The sequence below is a fragment of the Anabrus simplex genome, chromosome 1 (genome assembly GCF_040414725.1).
Source record: "Anabrus simplex isolate iqAnaSimp1 chromosome 1, ASM4041472v1, whole genome shotgun sequence".
Lineage (NCBI taxonomy): Eukaryota > Metazoa > Arthropoda > Insecta > Orthoptera > Tettigoniidae > Anabrus > Anabrus simplex.
In genome coordinates, this window is record NC_090265.1 from 155,493,480 (window position 1) to 155,515,298 (window position 21,819).

The 21,819-nt window shown below is 41.8% G+C and overlaps 14 non-coding genes across 14 annotated transcripts; all 14 read right to left on the minus strand.

Moving 5' to 3' along the window:
• Positions 1–96: 96 nt before the first annotated feature.
• TRNAL-CAA (transfer RNA leucine (anticodon CAA)) lies at positions 97–216 on the minus strand. Its single transcript has 2 exons — positions 179–216; positions 97–141 (listed from the first exon to the last, which is right to left on the minus strand). It is a non-coding gene; the product is annotated as a tRNA-Leu (tRNA).
• Positions 217–1,159: 943 nt separating this feature from the next.
• On the minus strand, positions 1,160–1,231 carry TRNAW-CCA (transfer RNA tryptophan (anticodon CCA)). Its single transcript has one exon. It is a non-coding gene; the product is annotated as a tRNA-Trp (tRNA).
• A 1,155-nt stretch (positions 1,232–2,386) lies between these two features.
• TRNAL-CAA (transfer RNA leucine (anticodon CAA)) lies at positions 2,387–2,506 on the minus strand. The gene is made up of 2 exons: positions 2,469–2,506; positions 2,387–2,431 (listed from the first exon to the last, which is right to left on the minus strand). It is a non-coding gene; the product is annotated as a tRNA-Leu (tRNA).
• A 943-nt stretch (positions 2,507–3,449) lies between these two features.
• On the minus strand, positions 3,450–3,521 carry TRNAW-CCA (transfer RNA tryptophan (anticodon CCA)). The gene has a single exon. It is a non-coding gene; the product is annotated as a tRNA-Trp (tRNA).
• Positions 3,522–4,152: 631 nt separating this feature from the next.
• Positions 4,153–4,272, minus strand: TRNAL-CAA (transfer RNA leucine (anticodon CAA)). The gene is made up of 2 exons: positions 4,235–4,272; positions 4,153–4,197 (listed from the first exon to the last, which is right to left on the minus strand). It is a non-coding gene; the product is annotated as a tRNA-Leu (tRNA).
• Positions 4,273–5,215: 943 nt separating this feature from the next.
• TRNAW-CCA (transfer RNA tryptophan (anticodon CCA)) lies at positions 5,216–5,287 on the minus strand. Its single transcript has one exon. It is a non-coding gene; the product is annotated as a tRNA-Trp (tRNA).
• A 632-nt stretch (positions 5,288–5,919) lies between these two features.
• On the minus strand, positions 5,920–6,039 carry TRNAL-CAA (transfer RNA leucine (anticodon CAA)). Its single transcript has 2 exons — positions 6,002–6,039; positions 5,920–5,964 (listed from the first exon to the last, which is right to left on the minus strand). It is a non-coding gene; the product is annotated as a tRNA-Leu (tRNA).
• A 944-nt stretch (positions 6,040–6,983) lies between these two features.
• On the minus strand, positions 6,984–7,055 carry TRNAW-CCA (transfer RNA tryptophan (anticodon CCA)). Its single transcript has one exon. It is a non-coding gene; the product is annotated as a tRNA-Trp (tRNA).
• A 620-nt stretch (positions 7,056–7,675) lies between these two features.
• TRNAL-CAA (transfer RNA leucine (anticodon CAA)) lies at positions 7,676–7,795 on the minus strand. Its single transcript has 2 exons — positions 7,758–7,795; positions 7,676–7,720 (listed from the first exon to the last, which is right to left on the minus strand). It is a non-coding gene; the product is annotated as a tRNA-Leu (tRNA).
• A 943-nt stretch (positions 7,796–8,738) lies between these two features.
• On the minus strand, positions 8,739–8,810 carry TRNAW-CCA (transfer RNA tryptophan (anticodon CCA)). Its single transcript has one exon. It is a non-coding gene; the product is annotated as a tRNA-Trp (tRNA).
• Positions 8,811–9,441: 631 nt separating this feature from the next.
• On the minus strand, positions 9,442–9,561 carry TRNAL-CAA (transfer RNA leucine (anticodon CAA)). Its single transcript has 2 exons — positions 9,524–9,561; positions 9,442–9,486 (listed from the first exon to the last, which is right to left on the minus strand). It is a non-coding gene; the product is annotated as a tRNA-Leu (tRNA).
• Positions 9,562–19,375: 9,814 nt separating this feature from the next.
• Positions 19,376–19,447, minus strand: TRNAW-CCA (transfer RNA tryptophan (anticodon CCA)). Its single transcript has one exon. It is a non-coding gene; the product is annotated as a tRNA-Trp (tRNA).
• Positions 19,448–20,078: 631 nt separating this feature from the next.
• TRNAL-CAA (transfer RNA leucine (anticodon CAA)) lies at positions 20,079–20,198 on the minus strand. Its single transcript has 2 exons — positions 20,161–20,198; positions 20,079–20,123 (listed from the first exon to the last, which is right to left on the minus strand). It is a non-coding gene; the product is annotated as a tRNA-Leu (tRNA).
• A 943-nt stretch (positions 20,199–21,141) lies between these two features.
• Positions 21,142–21,213, minus strand: TRNAW-CCA (transfer RNA tryptophan (anticodon CCA)). Its single transcript has one exon. It is a non-coding gene; the product is annotated as a tRNA-Trp (tRNA).
• Between the last annotated feature and the right edge of the window lie 606 nt (positions 21,214–21,819).

Sequence of the window (21,819 nt, forward strand, 5' to 3'; positions counted from 1 at the left end):
CTGACCCATCGTCGCCATAACACCTATCTGTGTCGGTGCAACGTAAAGCCAATAGCAAATAAGATAACTCTTTCAGGAAATAAACGGCAAAAATTTTGTCAGGAGTGGGATTCGAACCCATGCCCTCAGAGAGGACCAGAATTCTTCGAACCTGAGTGATTCAGGCAAGGAAAACTGCCTTGAGTCTGGCGCCTTAGACCGCTCGGCCATCCTGACATACAAACAGCCATGCACCAAGATAGTGACTTGCTATTGATGAAACAATTCATGCTGCGGAGATTTTACGCACAATTTAGCGCGAGTAATTCGTAGTCAAGATTTGAAAAAGGATAAATTGGCCTGTATACAGAACGTTACATTAAATAATTAATTCATTCGCCCCTATGCTAAACGATCATAGTTACTACCGCCTAATATACAATGTGTGTTGAAGACAATGTGAAAAGCCATACGTGATCGTATTCTTTATCTGCTTAACCTCCAGGGTCAGATTTTCCCACGGCCTCAACCAGGTATACACCTGTACCGTCTCAACGGCAGTGTCCTGGGCCGTGAGTCATTGGTTAGGGGATACAACTGTAAAGGATTACCAATACCTCACCCAGGCGGCCTCACCCGCTATGCTGAACAGGTTCCTGTCGTGGGAATGGGACGATTGGAAGGGATAGAGAAGGAAGCGGCCGTGGCCTTAAGTTAGGTACCAACTCGGAATTTGCCTGGAAGAGAAGTGGGAAGCACAAAAAACCACTCCGAGTATGTCTAAGGTGGGAAACGAACCTACGTCTACTCGCTTGACTTCCCGAGGCTTAGTGGACCCCGTTCCAGTCTTCGTACCACATTTCACATTTCATTGCAGCGCCGGGAATCGAACCCGTGCTTCCGGGGGTAGCAGCTAATCACGCTAACCATAACACCACAGTGGCGGAGCAAAAAATAATAAAAAATAAAAAGGTAATCCATTTCTGATGACGACCCACATTTGCTACACCTCGCATTTAACGTTTGACATCTACATCTCAACATCATCTGTTCGGAAAACAGGACTTTAGGACAGGACTACAGTGATATCGTGTGATTCTCTTCCCTCCCTTAGGTCCTACGTGCTAGCTGAGCTCTTCGCCGATGTACGGTGAGCTAATGAACGCACATTAAAAACACTTGACCCCGACGTGATTTGAACACGCAACCTTCTGATCTGGAGTCAGACGCGCTACCGTTGCGCCACGGAGTCGCCGATACGCCTCGGCTCTCTAAAGGTCTTTAGAGCAAGGACAGATACAACCCAAGCATTTTATCATAACTGGTTCGGGGACACATCCGTTGAAGTTTGAAACAGTTGCAGAACACAACGGATGCAGTTACTGTGCCGCCCAACAACCGATCAATTAATGTTTCAGAATAATTAGACCCCGAACTTTCAGGCAGTAACTTAGTCATTGTGCCGCCTCTGTGGTGTAGTGGTTAGCGTGATTAGCTACCACCCCCGGAGGTCCGGGTTCGATTCCCGGCTCTGCCACGAAATTTGAAAAGTGGTACGAGGGCTGGAACGGGGTCCACGCAGCCTCGGGAGGTCAACTGAGTAGAGGTGGGTTCGATTCCCACCTCAGCCATCCTGGAAGTGGTTTTCCGTGGTTTCCCACTTCTCCTCCAGGCAAATGCCGGGATGGTACCTAACTTAAGGCCACGGCCGCTTCCTTCCCTCTTCCTTGCCTATCCCTTCCAATCTTCCCATCCCTCCACAAGGCCCCTGTTCAGCATAGCAGGTGAGGCCGCCTGGGCGAGGTACTGGTCATACTCCCCAGTTGTATCCCCCGACCAAGAGTCTGAAGCTCCAGGACACTGCCCTTGAGGCGGTAGAGGTGGGATCCCTCGCTAAGTCCGAGGGAAAAACCGAACCTGGAGGGTAAACAGATGATGATGATGATGATGAACTTAGTCATTAGGAAATGTAGTTGTCCGGATCACCGGGCTGGATCCCTCGCTGAGCCGAGGGAAAAAAATCACTGTGGAGAGTAAAACGATTAATTAAATAATAATAGACTGTAGTTCAACACAATTACATTTCTTGTGTGTTTCTCAAATGAACGTATCAACTTATGCTCAGAACGATGTCGTGAACCTCAACAACATAGCTGACTACATCAACTCCTTCACCGATATCGATTGCTGCAGTCGCTTAAGTACGGCCAGAATTCGGGAGATGGTGTGTTCGAACCACACTGTCGATAGGCCTGAAGATGGTTTTCCGTGGTTTGTTACGACCGCTTCCTTCAAAGTCCTAGCCCTTTCCTGACCCATCGTCGCCATAACACCTATCTGTGTCGGTGCAACGTAAAGCCAATTGCAAATAAGATAACTCTTTCAGGAAAGAAAACGGCAAAAATTTTGTCAGGAGTGGGATTCGAACCCACGCCCTCAGAGAGGACCAGAATTCTTCGGACCTGAGTGATTCAGGCAAGGGAAACTGCCTTGAGTCTGGCGCCTTAGACCGCTCGGCCATCCTGACATACAAACAGCCATGCACCAAGATAGTGACTTGCTATTGATGAAACAATTCATGCTGCGGAGATTTTACGCACAATTTAGCGCGAGTAATTCGTAGTCAAGATTTGAAAAAGGATAAATTGGCCTGTATACAGAACGTTACATTAAATAATTAATTCATTCGCCCCTATGCTAAACGATCATAGTTACTACCGCCTAATATACAATGTGTGTTGAAGACAATGTGAAAAGCGATACGTGATCGTATTCTTTATCTGCTTAACCTCCAGGGTCGGATTTTCCCACGGCCTCAGCCAGGTATACACCTGTACCGTCTCAACGGCAGTGTCCTGGGCCGTGAGTCATTGGTTAGGGGATACAACTGTAAAGGATTACCAATACCTCACCCAGGCGGCCTCACCCGCTATGCTGAACAGGTTCCTGTCGTGGGAATGGGACGATTGGAAGGGATAGAGAAGGAAGCGGCCGTGGCCTCAAGTTAGGTACCAACTCGGAATTTGCCTGGAAGAGAAGTGGGAAGCACAAAAAACCACTCCGAGTATGTCTAAGGTGGGAAACGAACCTACGTCTACTCGCTTGACTTCCCGAAGCTTAGTGGACCCCGTTCCAGTCTTCGTACCACATTACACATTTCATTGCAGCGCCGGGAATCGAACCCGTGCTTCCGGGGGTGGCAGCTAATCACGCTAACCATAACGCCACAGTGGCGGAGCAAAAAATAATAAAAAATAAAAAGGTAATCCATTTCTGATGACGACCCACATTTGCTACACCTCGCATTTAACGTTTGACATCTACATCTCAACATCATCTGTTCGGAAAACAGGACTTTAGGACAGGACTACAGTGATATCGTGTGATTCTCTTCCCTCCCTTAGGTCCTACGTGCTAGCTGAGCTCTTCGCCGATGTACGGTGAGCTAATGAACGCACATTAAATACACTTGACCCCGACGTGATTTGAACACGCAACCTTCTGAACTGGAGTCAGACGCGCTACCGTTGCGCCACGGAGTCGCCGAGACGCCTCGGCTCTCTAAAGGTCTTTAGAGCAAGGACAGATACAACCCAAGCATTTTATCATAACTGGTTCGGGGTCACATCCGTTGTAGTTTGTAACAGTTGCAAGAACACAACGGATGCAGTTACTGTGCCGCCCAACAACCGATCAATTAACGTTTCAGAATAATTAGACCCCGAACTTTCAGGCAGTAACTTAGTCATTAGGAAATGTAGTTGTCCGGATCACCGGGCTGGATCCCTCGCTGTGCCGAGGGAAAAAAATCACCGTGGAGAGTAAAGCGATTAAATAAATAATAATAGACTGTAGTTCAACACAATTACATTTCTTGTGTGTTTCTCAAATGAACGATGTCGTGAACCTCAACAACATAGCTGACTACATCAACTCCTTCACCGATATCGATTGCTGCAGTCGCTTAAGTACGGCCAGAATTCGGGAGATAGTGTGTTCGAACCACACTGTCGATAGGCCTGAAGATGGTTTTCCGTGGTTTGCTACGACCGCTTCCTTCAAAGTCCTAGCCCTTTCCTGACCCATCGTCGCCATAACACCTATCTGTGTCGGTGCAACGTAAAGCCAATAGCAAATAAGATAACTCTTTCAGGAAATAAACGGCAAAAATTTTGTCAGGAGTGGGATTCGAACCCACGCCCTCAGAGAGGACCAGAATTCTTCGGACCTGAGTGATTCAGGCAAGGGAAACTGCCTTGAGTCTGGCGCCTTCGACCGCTCGGCCATCCTGACATACAAACAGCCATGCACCAAGATAGTGACTTGCTATTGATGAAACAATTCATGCTGCGGAGATTTTACGCACAATTTAGCGCGAGTAATTCGTATTCAAGATTTGAAAAAGGATAAATTGGCCTGTATACAGAACGTTACATTAAATAATTAATTCATTTGCCCCTATGCTAAACGATCATAGTTACTACCGCCTAATATACAATGTGTGTTGAAGACAATGTGAAAAGCGATACGTGATCGTATTCTTTATCTGCTTAACCTCCAGGGTCGGATTTTCCCACGGCCTCAGCCAGGTATTCACCTGTACCGTCTCAACGGCAGTGTCCTGGGCCGTGAGTCATTGGTTAGGGGATACAACTGTAAAGGATTACCAATACCTCACCCAGGCGGCCTCACCCGCTATGCTGAACAGGTTCCTGTCGTGGGAATGGGACGATTGGAAGGGATAGAGAAGGAAGCGGCCGTGGCCTCAAGTTAGGTACCAACTCGGAATTTGCCTGGAAGAGAAGTGGGAAGCACAAAAAACCACTCCGAGTATGTCTAAGGTGGGAAACGAACCTACGTCTACTCGCTTGACTTCCCGAGGCTTAGTGGACCCCGTTCCAGTCTTCGTACCACATTTCACATTTCATTGCAGCGCCGGGAATCAAACCCGTGCTTCCGGGGGTGGCAGCTAATCACGCTAACCATAACACCACAGTGGCGGAGCAAAAAATAATAAAAAATAGAAAGGTAATCCATTTCTGATGACCACCCACATTTGTCACACCTCGCATTTAACGTTTGACATCTACATCTCAACATCATCTGTTCGGAAAACAGGACTTTAGGACAGGACTACAGTGATATCGTGTGATTCTCTTCCCTCCCTTAGGTCCTACGTGCTAGCTGAGCTCTTCGCCGATGTACGGTGAGCTAATGAACGCACATTAAAAACACTTGACCCCGACGTGATTTGAACACGCAACCTTCTGATCTGGAGTCAGACGCGCTACCGTTGCGCCACGGAGTCGCCGATACGCCTCGGCTCTCTAAAGGTCTTTAGAGCAAGGACAGATACAACCCAAGCATTTTATCATAACTGGTTCGGGGACACATCCCTTGTAGTTTGAAACAGTTGCAAGAACACAACGGATGCAGTTACTGTGCCGCCCAACAACCGATCAATTAACGTTTCAGAATAATTAGACCCCGAACTTTCAGGCAGTAACTTAGTCATTAGGAAATGTAGTTGTCCGTTTCACCGGGCTGGATCCCTCGCTGTGCCGTGGGAAAAAAATCACCGTGGAGAGTAAAGCGATTAAATAAATAATAATAGACTGTAGTTCAACACAATTACATTTCTTGTGTGTTTCTCAAATGAACGATGTCGTGAACCTCAACAACATAGCTGACTACATCAACTCCTTCACCGATATCGATTGCTGCAGTCGCTTAAGTACGGCCAGAATTCGGGAGATAGTGTGTTCGAACCACACTGTCGATAGGCCTGAAGATGGTTTTCCGTGGTTTGCTACGACCGCTTCCTTCAAAGTCCTAGCCCTTTCCTGACCCATCGTCGCCATAACACCTATCTGTGTCGGTGCAACGTAAAGCCAATAGCAAATAAGATAACTCTTTCAGGAAAAAAAACGGCAAAAATTTTGTCAGGAGTGGGATTCGAACCCACGCCCTCAGAGAGGACCAGAATTCTTCGGACCTGAGTGATTCAGGCAAGGGAAACTGCCTTGAGTCTGGCGCCTTAGACCGCTCGGCCATCCTGACATACAAACAGCTGTGCACCAAGATAGTGACTTGCTATTGATGAAACAATTCATGCTGCGGAGATTTTACGCACAATTTAGCGCGAGTAATTCGTATTCAAGATTTGAAAAAGGATTAATTGGCCTGTATACAGAACGTTACATTAAATAATTAATTCATTCGCCCCTATGCTAAACGATCATAGTTACTACCGCCTAATATACAATGTGTGTTGAAGACAATGTGAAAAGCGATACGTGATCGTATTCCTTATCTGCTTAACCTCCAGGGTCGGATTTTCCCACGGCCTCAGCCAGGTATACACCTGTACCGTCTCAACGGCAGTGTCCTGGGCCGTGAGTCATTGGTTAGGGGATACAACTGTAAAGGATTACCAATACCTCACCCAGGCGGCCTCACCCGCTATGCTGAACAGGTTCCTGTCGTGGGAATGGGACGATTGGAAGGGATAGAGAAGGAAGCGGCCGTGGCCTTAAGTTAGGTACCAACTCGGAATTTGCCTGGAAGAGAAGTGGGAAGCACAAAAAACCACCCCGAGTATGTCTAAGGTGGGAAACGAACCTACGTCTACTCGCTTGACTTCCCGAGGCTTAGTGGACCCCGTTCCAGTCTTCGCACCACATTTCACATTTCATTGCAGCGCCGGGAATCAAACCTGTGCTTCCGGGGGTGGCAGCTAATCACGCTAACCATAACACCACAGTGGCGGGGCAAAAAATAATAAAAAATAGAAAGGTAATCCATTTCTGATGACCACCCACATTTGCTACACCTCGCATTTAACGTTTTTACATCTACATCTCAACATCATCTGTTCGGAAAACAGGACTTTAGGACAGGACTACAGTGATATCGTGCGATTCTCTTCCCTCCCTTAGGTCCTACGTGCTAGCTGAGCTCTTCGCCGATGTACGGTGAGCTAATGAACGCACATTAAAAACACTTGACCCCGACGTGATTTGAACACGCAACCTTCTGATCTGGAGTCAGACGCGCTACCGTTGCGCCACGGAGTCGCCGATACGCCTCGGCTCTCTAAAGGTCTTTAGAGCAAGGACAGATACAACCCAAGCATTTTATCATAACTGGTTCGGGGACACATCCGTTGTAGTTTGAAACAGTTGCAAGAACACAACGGATGCAGTTACTGTGCCGCCCAACAACCGATCAATTAACGTTTCAGAATAATTAGACCCCGAACTTTCAGGCATTAGGAAATGTAGTTGTCCGTTTCACCGGGCTGGATCCCTCGCTGTGCCGTGGGAAAAAAATCACCGTGGAGAGTAAAGCGATTAAATAAATAATAATAGACTGTAGTTCAACACAATTACATTTCTTGTGTGTTTCTCAAATGAACGATGTCGTGAACCTCAACAACATAGCTGACTACATCAACTCCTTCACCGATATCGATTGCTCCAGTCGCTTAAGTACGGCCAGAATTCGGGAGATAGTGTGTTCGAACCACACTGTCGATAGGCCTGAAGATGGTTTTTTGTGGTTTGCTACGACCGCTTCCTTCAAAGTCCTAGCCCTTTCCTGACCCATCGTCGCCATAACACCTATCTGTGTCGGTGCAACGTAAAGCCAATTGCAAATAAGATAACTCTTTCAGGAAAGAAAACGGCAAAAATTTTGTCAGGAGTGGGATTCGAACCCACGCCCTCAGAGAGGACCAGAATTCTTCGGACCTGAGTGATTCAGGCAAGGGAAACTGCCTTGAGTCTGGCGCCTTAGACCGCTCGGCCATCCTGACATACAAACAGCCATGCACCAAGATAGTGACTTGCTATTGATGAAACAATTCATGCTGCGGAGATTTTACGCACAATTTAGCGCGAGTAATTCGTAGTCAAGATTTGAAAAAGGATAAATTGGCCTGTATACAGAACGTTACATTAAATAATTAATTCATTCGCCCCTATGCTAAACGATCATAGTTACTACCGCCTAATATACAATGTGTGTTGAAGACAATGTGAAAAGCGATACGTGATCGTATTCTTTATCTGCTTAACCTCCAGGGTCGGATTTTCCCACGGCCTCAGCCAGGTATACACCTGTACCGTCTCAACGGCAGTGTCCTGGGCCGTGAGTCATTGGTTAGGGGATACAACTGTAAAGGATTACCAATACCTCACCCAGGCGGCCTCACCCGCTATGCTGAACAGGTTCCTGTCGTGGGAATGGGACGATTGGAAGGGATAGAGAAGGAAGCGGCCGTGGCCTCAAGTTAGGTACCAACTCGGAATTTGCCTGGAAGAGAAGTGGGAAGCACAAAAAACCACTCCGAGTATGTCTAAGGTGGGAAACGAACCTACGTCTACTCGCTTGACTTCCCGAAGCTTAGTGGACCCCGTTCCAGTCTTCGTACCACATTACACATTTCATTGCAGCGCCGGGAATCGAACCCGTGCTTCCGGGGGTGGCAGCTAATCACGCTAACCATAACGCCACAGTGGCGGAGCAAAAAATAATAAAAAATAAAAAGGTAATCCATTTCTGATGACGACCCACATTTGCTACACCTCGCATTTAACGTTTGACATCTACATCTCAACATCATCTGTTCGGAAAACAGGACTTTAGGACAGGACTACAGTGATATCGTGTGATTCTCTTCCCTCCCTTAGGTCCTACGTGCTAGCTGAGCTCTTCGCCGATGTACGGTGAGCTAATGAACGCACATTAAATACACTTGACCCCGACGTGATTTGAACACGCAACCTTCTGAACTGGAGTCAGACGCGCTACCGTTGCGCCACGGAGTCGCCGAGACGCCTCGGCTCTCTAAAGGTCTTTAGAGCAAGGACAGATACAACCCAAGCATTTTATCATAACTGGTTCGGGGTCACATCCGTTGTAGTTTGTAACAGTTGCAAGAACACAACGGATGCAGTTACTGTGCCGCCCAACAACCGATCAATTAACGTTTCAGAATAATTAGACCCCGAACTTTCAGGCAGTAACTTAGTCATTAGGAAATGTAGTTGTCCGGATCACCGGGCTGGATCCCTCGCTGTGCCGAGGGAAAAAAATCACCGTGGAGAGTAAAGCGATTAAATAAATAATAATAGACTGTAGTTCAACACAATTACATTTCTTGTGTGTTTCTCAAATGAACGATGTCGTGAACCTCAACAACATAGCTGACTACATCAACTCCTTCACCGATATCGATTGCTGCAGTCGCTTAAGTACGGCCAGAATTCGGGAGATAGTGTGTTCGAACCACACTGTCGATAGGCCTGAAGATGGTTTTCCGTGGTTTGCTACGACCGCTTCCTTCAAAGTCCTAGCCCTTTCCTGACCCATCGTCGCCATAACACCTATCTGTGTCGGTGCAACGTAAAGCCAATAGCAAATAAGATAACTCTTTCAGGAAATAAACGGCAAAAATATTGTCAGGAGTGGGATTCGAACCCACGCCCTCAGAGAGGACCAGAATTCTTCGGACCTGAGTGATTCAGGCAAGGGAAACTGCCTTGAGTCTGGCGCCTTCGACCGCTCGGCCATCCTGACATACAAACAGCCATGCACCAAGATAGTGACTTGCTATTGATGAAACAATTCATGCTGCGGAGATTTTACGCACAATTTAGCGCGAGTAATTCGTATTCAAGATTTGAAAAAGGATAAATTGGCCTGTATACAGAACGTTACATTAAATAATTAATTCATTTGCCCCTATGCTAAACGATCATAGTTACTACCGCCTAATATACAATGTGTGTTGAAGACAATGTGAAAAGCGATACGTGATCGTATTCTTTATCTGCTTAACCTCCAGGGTCGGATTTTCCCACGGCCTCAGCCAGGTATTCACCTGTACCGTCTCAACGGCAGTGTCCTGGGCCGTGAGTCATTGGTTAGGGGATACAACTGTAAAGGATTACCAATACCTCACCCAGGCGGCCTCACCCGCTATGCTGAACAGGTTCCTGTCGTGGGAATGGGACGATTGGAAGGGATAGAGAAGGAAGCGGCCGTGGCCTTAAGTTAGGTACTGTACCTCGTCGACCGTCATTTCCCGTGGTGACTTTCTCAATTTGCCACTCACATGGGTGACAATTAATGCTCACAACGGGGTACATTATCCGTATCGTGCCTTTTCCCATTACTTTATCATAAACTCCGGCCAATAATTCATTATCAAATGTTAGGCGGCCAAATAAATATAATGAATTCCCGCACACTACAAGTTATCATACGGATGGGAATGAGACATGAGGGCATCATCCTAACTCTGTGACCTTATATGAATATAAGTGTCCAGTCTTGTCCTAATATTTGAATATTTCATCCCGTCCGATATAAATACTCCTTCGCCTTCATCGATTTTTACTTATTCTGTGAAATATCTCTTACTTTTCATGTTATGATATCAATTACATATATATTCACTGCACGATACCTTTCAGGGATAAAATTTGTGATAAAAGTATATATATATATCCGTTTTTTTTTACGTGGACTCAACTGAAGATAATGCACAGCCTCATCCTTAAGTCCATTCGTAAACCATCACAGCTCAATTGTAACCCATAACTAAGCAAAACTCTAGGTTCATTTACCAAACAGCTAGTTCATATGCCTCCAAATACCTTTACGAATTATAAAATAAAGAAATAAATGAATGAATAGTAAGAATTCCAATCAAAGTTCTTATCACCTAGTTTATTGAATAATAAAATGATAGTACTTGGAAAATAGTAAAGGAAATCATCTACATGCTCATTTGTATTCACTGAATTCCAATCCCTAAACAAAATATTGTAAATATTTCTTAAAATATTATCTGAATATCATTAATAATAATATTAATTACCATTTAAATATTTTTCAAATATCAATCATCGATGTTGTAACATCTTGTATTACTGTTGAAATAACATCTAAGTATTATTCAAATTTAGGTTAAATATCAAGAATGATGTTTACATATTGTTCAATTGTCCTTTAGAATCATTATACCATATTAAAAAAAACTGTAGAAATGTTTTCAAAATATTATTTAAATCCCAACCAAGTGTCCTCAATTTTCTCAAATGAATTAAATATCTTTCCTCAAGAGTTTCTGACATAGCGTAAGCAACATAAGCGAGTTCCAGAAATCATGGCTTAAAAATTGCCATTCATTATCATATTATCGTAAATCACCTTAAAAAAAAAATATGTCTATAAAATGAACTTAAATATCCATAGTTTTTCCTAAAAGTGTGTAGGAGTAACCTAACACAACATTCATGTGTCAACAAGCAAGTTATTCAACTGATAGTGTCATACCATGATTCAAAAATAACAATAATCTATCTGCGAAAGATTTCGAATAAAATCGTAAATGAAAGTCATCTATTAATGGATGGTAATTTTATGGATCATGAAAACATTTCCTAGTTCCAATCATGTCTTTGACCAGAAATCAACTTGAAGTTAGCCTAGCATGTGAAATATTTCTAGAAAAATACTAAGTTTCTCTCGTAAATACGTTACTTCTAGGATATACTCTTGATGATCGTACACCATAAACAGCCTGTAAGTTTAAAAACCTCATATGGTTGTATTCGTATTCCATTTAACCCAACATGACATGCTACCGTATATATCGCGTGACAATAACAACAACATTAACCTAATATCGGCGTTACGCTGCATAAATTCCACCAATTATTAATATATGCCATATTTTCGCCATATACGCAGCTTACGTCTCATAATTCCTCATAAATCATCTTTACTACCATAAATCCAACCTATATTCTTGCGCACAATATCCTCATTTCATTGTACATATCGACATTTTCATTCAATTACTTCAATTGCTGCTTTACGAGTGTCACGAAGTACGTATATTCCACTAAACACAATATCATAACATGTCATAAGTTTATGATATTAAATAACACAAGTAACTATATTCCTCCTGCAATTAAAGGCATGTATTAATAATTCAGGCTATGTTACTCACGTTTTTTTATGACGATTAAACATCATGTCATTTCCTTCTGTCTTAGAGTACGATCTCATTTCATTGTACATTGTATTAAGCTTTATTTGCATTATGAAAGACGTATAATCCTGTCACAACGTTGTAATACTGATTTTCAAAGCTTTCCTCAAGTAAACAAACATTCCTATTCTGTTCTGTTCGTGAAGTTGATTTGGGCTCGTTATTTCACCCTGACACAATACTGTATTATATTTGTATTAGCTCTACACACGCACACAATTAAACATGCCTATACATGGAGTATAAATTTTTGGTTTGTCAAAGACTAACTAGATCCGAGTTCTCAAACGATTACATGGATTATTTTTCAAAGACACTATTCATGGAGTTTATATCTCGATGAACCAGATATTAACCTTGCTGTACAAATATTTCAACTTAAACACACACTATTATTCGCACAAATCTAATAATTTAACTACGCAAATTAACTATAAGGAACTCCACTTATCTTGCTTCCGCTATTCCGCTGGGCTGGATTTCATCCTGGGTCTTCTTTGGACAGCATGTCGCGTTCATGTGCTCGTCATTGCCGGTAACTGGACTCGGGCTTCGGGCATGCAGAACGGTTGGCTAGGGTTCCTCCAGATTGTGACCCCATATCCTTGAATTACTCAGCCATGATGTCTCCGTCGATTACATGCAATAATAAAAATATATTGAAGGTCGTCATTAGATACATGTTTCAATTATGAACTGAACAATCCAGGGTATATTCTCTATCTTTTTAGCAAACACTAAGAAGGTGTAATATTTTATATAGTAGTCAAAAATGTTTTCTGCTTGACGCTGATTTTAAAATGTAAACTGGCGACTTCTCCTGCGAGATCAGATCTTCCTTCCTTGCTCTTCTTCCGCGCCAGATATTAATAATTCGTTTATGAAATTTGATGTAATTTACTTTACTTTTCGCATATGGTTGTAACTGTATTAATAATTTCTCTTCTCCAGCTTCAATCCCTTCTCTTCTTGTATAGAATCTCGTTCGATACTTCGTTCCGAAATTGACTTTTTTTTTTTTTTAAGTGACTCTTGTTTTTTTTTAGCTCGGGATAACAATACAATTTTTTTTTTTCACGGCCGCATGGATTCGTTAGGTCTGTCTTTCATTACTTCGAACTATCTGCCGCACGATTTACGGAACTTTACCGCTATTCTCGGCAAATGACGATTTCAATGTCGCGATTCTAAATGACCAGGGCAATGAAATGGTACATTTTTCTCCCCTGCTATGGGTAAATAAATGTACTGCTTGCAGTATATTTATTTCCATTTCATTTTTGTATATAAATGGAGCTTTCATTGACCTGTTTATATTATAGTGTCCTGCATAGTTCTAATGAAGCATTCTACATTCTATTCTCGGTCTTCTTCATAATTGACAAGTTTGGGTTTTCTTATTCAATTTCTGCTCTTCTCTATCTTTTCTTTTATCCTCCTGAAGTTCTAGACCCTCGGCTTCCTCTATATCTCCATTGAAATGTCGACCTTTAATCGCTCCTTCCCATCTCTTCTTTTCTCTGGTTCGTTTTCTTTTATTTCGATAATCCATTTCGTTCTTCCTTTCCTTCGGAAATTTCCTTGTCCGTTTGACATTCGTTCTTGCCTGTTCTGCTTTTATTTTCACCTTTGGATTCGGTTCACCTCCTCCATGGTGATGTACTTGATTTACACCTGTTATAGTTGTAAGCTCTCTCACGAATCTCTTCATCAGTATTTGGTCTGACTCAAATAAGTATCTTCCTTCTTGGTCCTGTTCGTTGATTTGGTTCCTCTCTAATTCGTTCTGCATTTGCCAAATTTCTGCTCGGACTATTCCAATTTCCACCTTTCTTCTTTTCTTCTGCTTCTCTTCCGTTCTTCTTATTTGTCCTAGCTGCTTCTGCCGGCATTCTTCTTGCTTCTTCTGTTTCCCGGTTTCTTCATGTAATGATTTTTGTGGACTTATACGTTCTTCTTCTTTTATGATACCTATTTTGTCTCCAATCTGGTCACGCGCTGTTATAAAGTTCACTTCCATTGTTTTGTTCGTCGTTTGTACAATTTCGTTTATTGTTTCTATCTTTCCTTCGTACTGATTCCATTTTTCTTGTGAATCTATTTTTATTGACTCCATATTGTCAGTTAGTCTCTTGATCTCATCCTCTTTCAAGCTTTGAATATACTTTTTACTTTCTGTTAATTCGCCTCTGATTCTATTTACTTCTTCATAGATCTCCTTATTCTTATTTTCCATTGTTTCAATCATTTCGGTTCGAAGATTCGTTAATCCATTTTTTATTTCGAAAACTTCTCTTCCGATTTTACCAATTTCTGTTTTCATCATCTCCTTCTGCCTCTCTTCCATTTTTCTTATCTCTTCCATCTGGTTTCGCTGCAGCTCTTCCTGTTTCTGTTGGTACTCTTCTTGAAATTTTCCAAATAATTCTTCCAACTGCTTCTTCTGCATCTCCTCTTGTTTTTTGATCATTTCTTCTTATTTTTCTTCTTGTTTTCTGCTCATCTCTTTCAATATTTCTATTATTCCTTTCTGCCCTTCTTTTGCCTTTTCTAACTCCTCGGTTATCTTCTCTATCTCCTCATCCTTTTCCTTTTGGTATTCCTCAACTTGTGACCTCAATTGACTAATAGTCGCCATTTTATGTCTATTATTGCTTAGCTTCGCTAAAGATTCTATTTTGCTAATCGTTTATAGTTTGCAACCAATAAAATATATCAGTATTTCAATTCAGTATGGGATCTACAATCTGGTCTCCCCCATATAACCAACCGTCTCATTATCCCAGTTATTTCAGAAACTTGAGGGAAAAAAAAACAATCATTCTTGATATTTGGGAACTTATTAACCTATTTGCTATTTCTACCTCAACAGAAAAATCATATCATGATCTAAATTAATATTATTAACTATCTAAATCTACTAACTATATGAAATATCTCTGCTATATTATTCACTATCATTATCATCCATTTCTTCTTCAGCTCCCTTCCTCGATCACATGACTCCTCGCCTAACTCTCAACTTCTTCTTTCGGTTTCCCTCGTATGCATCGAATCTCAACCTTTTGCTTCCTATCAGTCTTGCCCCATCTCTGGGTGAAGCTTTCTCATGTCCAACACTTTCTATGTAACTCTTGATGCCTCGTATATCCTCAGATCCACTGCGTTTCTGGGTGTCAATCAATGCAATTATTCTTCTCCAACGACGAGCGTTAGCTAATGCAAAAACTATTTTCCAGAAACCATATTTGTATGTCAAATAATAGGCCAACAATTATCTTATAGTTTGGTTAGGCATCCTCAGCCTTGCTTCAACGGTAAGTATCAATCAATGTTCATAATTATCTTGTCATTGGACTGAGTGTCCTCAATTTTACTTTCATGTTAATGCTAACTCGATGCTGTGCCCCTGGGTATCCACAATCTTGCTTCACTAATGAGCATCAATTATCACACCTGGGTATCCTCCAGGGTATCCTCAGTTTCGCTACAATGATGGGCATCAATTAATGATGTGCGCCCAATATTTATATCTTCAACTATCCTGTGTATCCTCAGTCTTTGCTCACGAATGGGCATCAATTAATGGACCCAGGTATCCTCCAGGGTATCCTCAGTATCGCCCCACTGTTCGGCGCCAAAATAATGTACCTCGTCGACCGTCATTTCCCGTGGTGACTTTCTCAATTTGCCACTCACATGGGTGACAATTAATGCTCACAACGGGGTACATTATCCGTATCGTGCCTTTTCCCATTACTTTATCATAAACTCCGGCCAATAATTCATTATCAAATGTTAGGCGGCCAAATAAATATAATGAATTCCCGCACACTACAAGTTATCATACGGATGGGAATGAGACATGAGGGCATCATCCTAACTCTGTGACCTTATATGAATATAAGTGTCCAGTCTTGTCCTAATATTTGAATATTTCATCCCGTCCGATATAAATACTCCTTCGCCTTCATCGATTTTTACTTATTCTGTGAAATATCTCTTACTTTTCATGTTATGATATCAATTACATATATATTCACTGCACGATACCTTTCAGGGATAAAATTTGTGATAAAAGTATATATATATATCCGTTTTTTTTTACGTGGACTCAACTGAAGATAATGCACAGCCTCATCCTTAAGTCCATTCGTAAACCATCACAGCTCAATTGTAACCCATAACTAAGCAAAACTCTAGGTTCATTTACCAAACAGCTAGTTCATATGCCTCCAAATACCTTTACGAATTATAAAATAAAGAAATAAATGAATGAATAGTAAGAATTCCAATCAAAGTTCTTATCACCTAGTTTATTGAATAATAAAATGATAGTACTTGGAAAATAGTAAAGGAAATCATCTACATGCTCATTTGTATTCACTGAATTCCAATCCCTAAACAAAATATTGTAAATATTTCTTAAAATATTATCTGAATATCATTAATAATAATATTAATTACCATTTAAATATTTTTCAAATATCAATCATCGATGTTGTAACATCTTGTATTACTGTTGAAATAACATCTAAGTATTATTCAAATTTAGGTTAAATATCAAGAATGATGTTTACATATTGTTCAATTGTCCTTTAGAATCATTATACCATATTAAAAAAAACTGTAGAAATATTTTCAAAATATTATTTAAATCCCAACCAAGTGTCCTCAATTTTCTCAAATGAATTAAATATCTTTCCTCAAGAGTTTCTGACATAGCGTAAGCAACATAAGCGAGTTCCAGAAATCATGGCTTAAAAATTGCCATTCATTATCATATTATCGTAAATCACCTTAAAAAAAAATATGTCTATAAAATGAACTTAAATATCCATAATTTTTCCTAAAAGTGTGTAGGAGTAACCTAACACAACATTCATGTGTCAACAAGCAAGTTATTCAACTGATAGTGTCATACCATGATTCAAAAATAACAATAATCTATCTGCGAAAGATTTCGAATAAAATCGTAAATGAAAGTCATCTATTAATGGATGGTAATTTTATGGATCATGAAAACATTTCCTAGTTCCAATCATGTCTTTGACCAGAAATCAACTTGAAGTTAGCCTAGCATGTGAAATATTTCTAGAAAAATACTAAGTTTCTCTCGTAAATACGTTACTTCTAGGATATACTCTTGATGATCGTACACCATAAACAGCCTGTAAGTTTAAAAACCTCATATGGTTGTATTCGTATTCCATTTAACCCAACATGACATGCTACCGTATATATCGCGTGACAATAACAACAACATTAACCTAATATCGGCGTTACGCTGCATAAATTCCACCAATTATTAATATATGCCATATTTTCGCCATATACGCAGCTTACGTCTCATAATTCCTCATAAATCATCTTTACTACCATAAATCCAACCTATATTCTTGCGCACAATATCCTCATTTCATTGTACATATCGACATTTTCATTCAATTACTTCAATTGCTGCTTTACGAGTGTCACGAAGTACGTATATTCCACTAAACACAATATCATAACATGTCATAAGTTTATGATATTAAATAACACAAGTAACTATATTCCTCCTGCAATTAAAGGCATGTATTAATAATTCAGGCTATGTTACTCACGTTTTTTTATGACGATTAAACATCATGTCATTTCCTTCTGTCTTAGAGTACGATCTCATTTCATTGTACATTGTATTAAGCTTTATTTGCATTATGAAAGACGTATAATCCTGTCACAACGTTGTAATACTGATTTTCAAAGCTTTCCTCAAGTAAACAAACATTCCTATTCTGTTCTGTTCGTGAAGTTGATTTGGGCTCGTTATTTCACCCTGACACAATACTGTATTATATTTGTATTAGCTCTACACACGCACACAATTAAACATGCCTATACATGGAGTATAAATTTTTGGTTTGTCAAAGACTAACTAGATCCGAGTTCTCAAACGATTACATGGATTATTTTTCAAAGACACTATTCATGGAGTTTATATCTCGATGAACCAGATATTAACCTTGCTGTACAAATATTTCAACTTAAACACACACTATTATTCGCACAAATCTAATAATTTAACTACGCAAATTAACTATAAGGAACTCCACTTATCTTGCTTCCGCTATTCCGCTGGGCTGGATTTCATCCTGGGTCTTCTTTGGACAGCATGTCGCGTTCATGTGCTCGTCATTGCCGGTAACTGGACTCGGGCTTCGGGCATGCAGAACGGTTGGCTAGGGTTCCTCCAGATTGTGACCCCATATCCTTGAATTACTCAGCCATGATGTCTCCGTCGATTACATGCAATAATAAAAATATATTGAAGGTCGTCATTAGATACATGTTTCAATTATGAACTGAACAATCCAGGGTATATTCTCTATCTTTTTAGCAAACACTAAGAAGGTGTAATATTTTATATAGTAGTCAAAAATGTTTTCTGCTTGACGCTGATTTTAAAATGTAAACTGGCGACTTCTCCTGCGAGATCAGATCTTCCTTCCTTGCTCTTCTTCCGCGCCAGATATTAATAATTCGTTTATGAAATTTGATGTAATTTACTTTACTTTTCGCATATGGTTGTAACTGTATTAATAATTTCTCTTCTCCAGCTTCAATCCCTTCTCTTCTTGTATAGAATCTCGTTCGATACTTCGTTCCGAAATTGACTTCTTTTTTTTTTTAAGTGACTCTTGTTTTTTTTTAGCTCGGGATAACAATACAATTTTTTTTTTTCACGGCCGCATGGATTCGTTAGGTCTGTCTTTCATTACTTCGAACTATCTGCCGCACGATTTACGGAACTTTACCGCTATTCTCGGCAAATGACGATTTCAATGTCGCGATTCTAAATGACCAGGGCAATGAAATGGTACAGTACCAACTCGGAATTTGCCTGGAAGAGAAGTGGGAAGCACAAAAAACCACTCCGAGTATGTCTAAGGTGGGAAACGAACCTACGTCTACTTGCTTGACTTCCCGAGGCTTAGTGGACCCCGTTCCAGTCTTCGTACCACATTTCACATTTCATTGCAGCGCCGGGAATCGAACCCGTGCTTCCGGGGGTAGCAGCTAATCACGCTAACCATAACACCACAGTGGCGGAGCAAAAAATAATAAAAAATAAAAAGGTAATCCATTTCTGATGACGACCCACATTTGCTACACCTCGCATTTAACGTTTGACATCTACATCTCAACATCATTTGTTCGGAAAACAGGACTTTAGGACAGGACTACAGTGATATCGTGTGATTCTCTTCCCTCCCTTAGGTCCTACGTGCTAGCTGAGCTCTTCGCCGATGTACGGTGAGCTAATGAACGCACATTAAAAACACTTGACCCCGACGTGATTTGAACACGCAACCTTCTGATCTGGAGTCAGACGCGCTACCGTTGCGCCACGGAGTCGCCGATACGCCTCGGCTCTCTAAAGGTCTTTAGAGCAAGGACAGATACAACCCAAGCATTTTATGATAACTGGTTCGGGGACACATCCGTTGAAGTTTGAAACAGTTGCAAGAACACAACGGATGCAGTTACTGTGCCGCCCAACAACCGATCAATTAACGTTTCAGAATAATTAGACCCCGAACTTTCAGGCAGTAACTTAGTCATTAGGAAATGTAGTTGTCCGGATCACCGGGCTGGATCCCTCGCTGAGCCGAGGGAAAAAAATCACCGTGGAGAGTAAAACGATTAATTAAATAATAATAGACTGTAGTTCAACACAATTACATTTCTTGTGTGTTTCTCAAATGAACGATGTCGTGAACCTCAACAACATAGCTGACTACATCAACTCCTTCACCGATATCGATTGCTCCAGTCTCTTAAGTACGGCCAGAATTCGGGAGATAGTGTGTTCGAACCACACTGTCGATAGGCCTGAAGATGGTTTTCCGTGGTTTGCTACGACCGCTTCCTTCAAAGTCCTAGCCCTTTCCTGTCCCATCGTCGCCATAAGACCTATCTGTGTCGGTGCGACGTAAAGCCAATAGCAAATAAGATAACTCTTTCAGGAAATAAACGGCAAACCTTTTGTCAGGAGTGGGATTCGAACCCACGCCCTCAGAGAGGACCAGAATTCTTCCGACCTGAGCGATTCAGGCAAGGGAAACTACCTTGAGTCTGGCGCCTTAGACCCCTCGGCCATCCTGACATACAAACAGCTGTGCACCAAGATAGTGACTTGCTATTGATGAAACAATTCATGCTGCGGAGATTTTACGCACAATTTAGCGCGAGTAATTCGTAGTCAAGATTTGAAAAAGGATTAATTGGCCTGTATACAGAACGTTACATTAAATAATTAATTCATTCGCCCCTATGCTAAACGATCATAGTTACTACCGCCTAATATACAATGTGTGTTGAAGACAATGTGAAAAGCGATACGTGATCGTATTCCTTATCTGCTTAACATCCAGGGTCGGATTTTCCCACGGCCTCAGCCAGGTATACACCTGTACCGTCTCAACGGCAGTGTCCTGGGCCGTGAGTCATTGGTTAGGGGATACAACTGTAAAGGATTACCAATACCTCACCCAGGCGGCCTCACCCGCTATGCTGAACAGGTTCCTGTCGTGGGAATGGCACGATTGGAAGGGATAGAGAAGGAAGCGGCCGTGGCCTTAAGTTAGGTACCAACTCGGAATTTGCCTGGAAGAGAAGTGGGAAGCACAAAAAACCACTCCGAGTATGTCTAAGGTAGGAAACGAACCTACGTTTACTCGCTTGACTTCCCGAGGCTTAGTGGGCCCAGTTCTAGTCTTCGTACCACATTTCACATTTCATTGCAGCGCCGGGAATCGAACCCGTGCTTCCAGGGGTGGCAGCTAATCACGCTAACCATAACGCCACAGTGGCGGAGCAAAAAATAATAAAAAATAAAAAGGTAATCCATTTCGGATGACGACCCACATTTGCTACACCTCGCATTTAACGTTTGACATCTACATCTCAACATCATCTGTTGGGAAAACAGGACTTTAGGACAGAACTACAGTGATATCGTGTGATTCTCTTCCCTCCCTTAGGTCCTACGTGCTAGCTGAGCTCTTCGCCGATGTACGGTGAGCTAATGAACGCACATTAAAAACACTTGACCCCGACGTGATTTGAACACGCAACATTCTGATCTGGAGTCAGACGCGCTACCGTTGCGCCACGGAGTCGCCGATACGCCTCGGCTCTCTAAAGGTCTTTAGAGCAAGGACAGATACAACCCGAGCATTTTATCATAACTGGTTCGGGGACACATCCGTTGTAGTTTGACACAATTGCAAGAACACAACGGATGCAGTTACTGTGCCGCCCAAGAACCGATCAATTAACGTTTCAGAATAATTAGACCCCGAACTTTCAGGCAGTAACTTAGTCATTAGGAAATGTAGTTGTCCGGATCACCGGGCTGGATCCCTCGCTGTGCCGAGGGAAAAAAATCACCGTGGAGAGTAAAGCGATTAAATAAATAATAATAGAATGTAGTTCAACACAATTACATTTCTTGTGTGTTTCTCAAATGAACGATGTCGTGTACCTCAACAACATAGCTGACTACATCAACTCCTTCACCGATATCGATTGCTGCAGTCGCTTAAGTACGGCCAGAATTCGGGAGATAGTGTGTTCGAACCACACTGTCGATAGGCCTGAAGATGGTTTTCCGTGGTTTGCTACGACCGCTTCCTTCAAAGTCCTAGCCCTTTCCTGACCCATCGTCGTCATAACACCTATCTGTGTCGGTGCAACGTAAAGCCAATAGCAAATAAGATATCTCT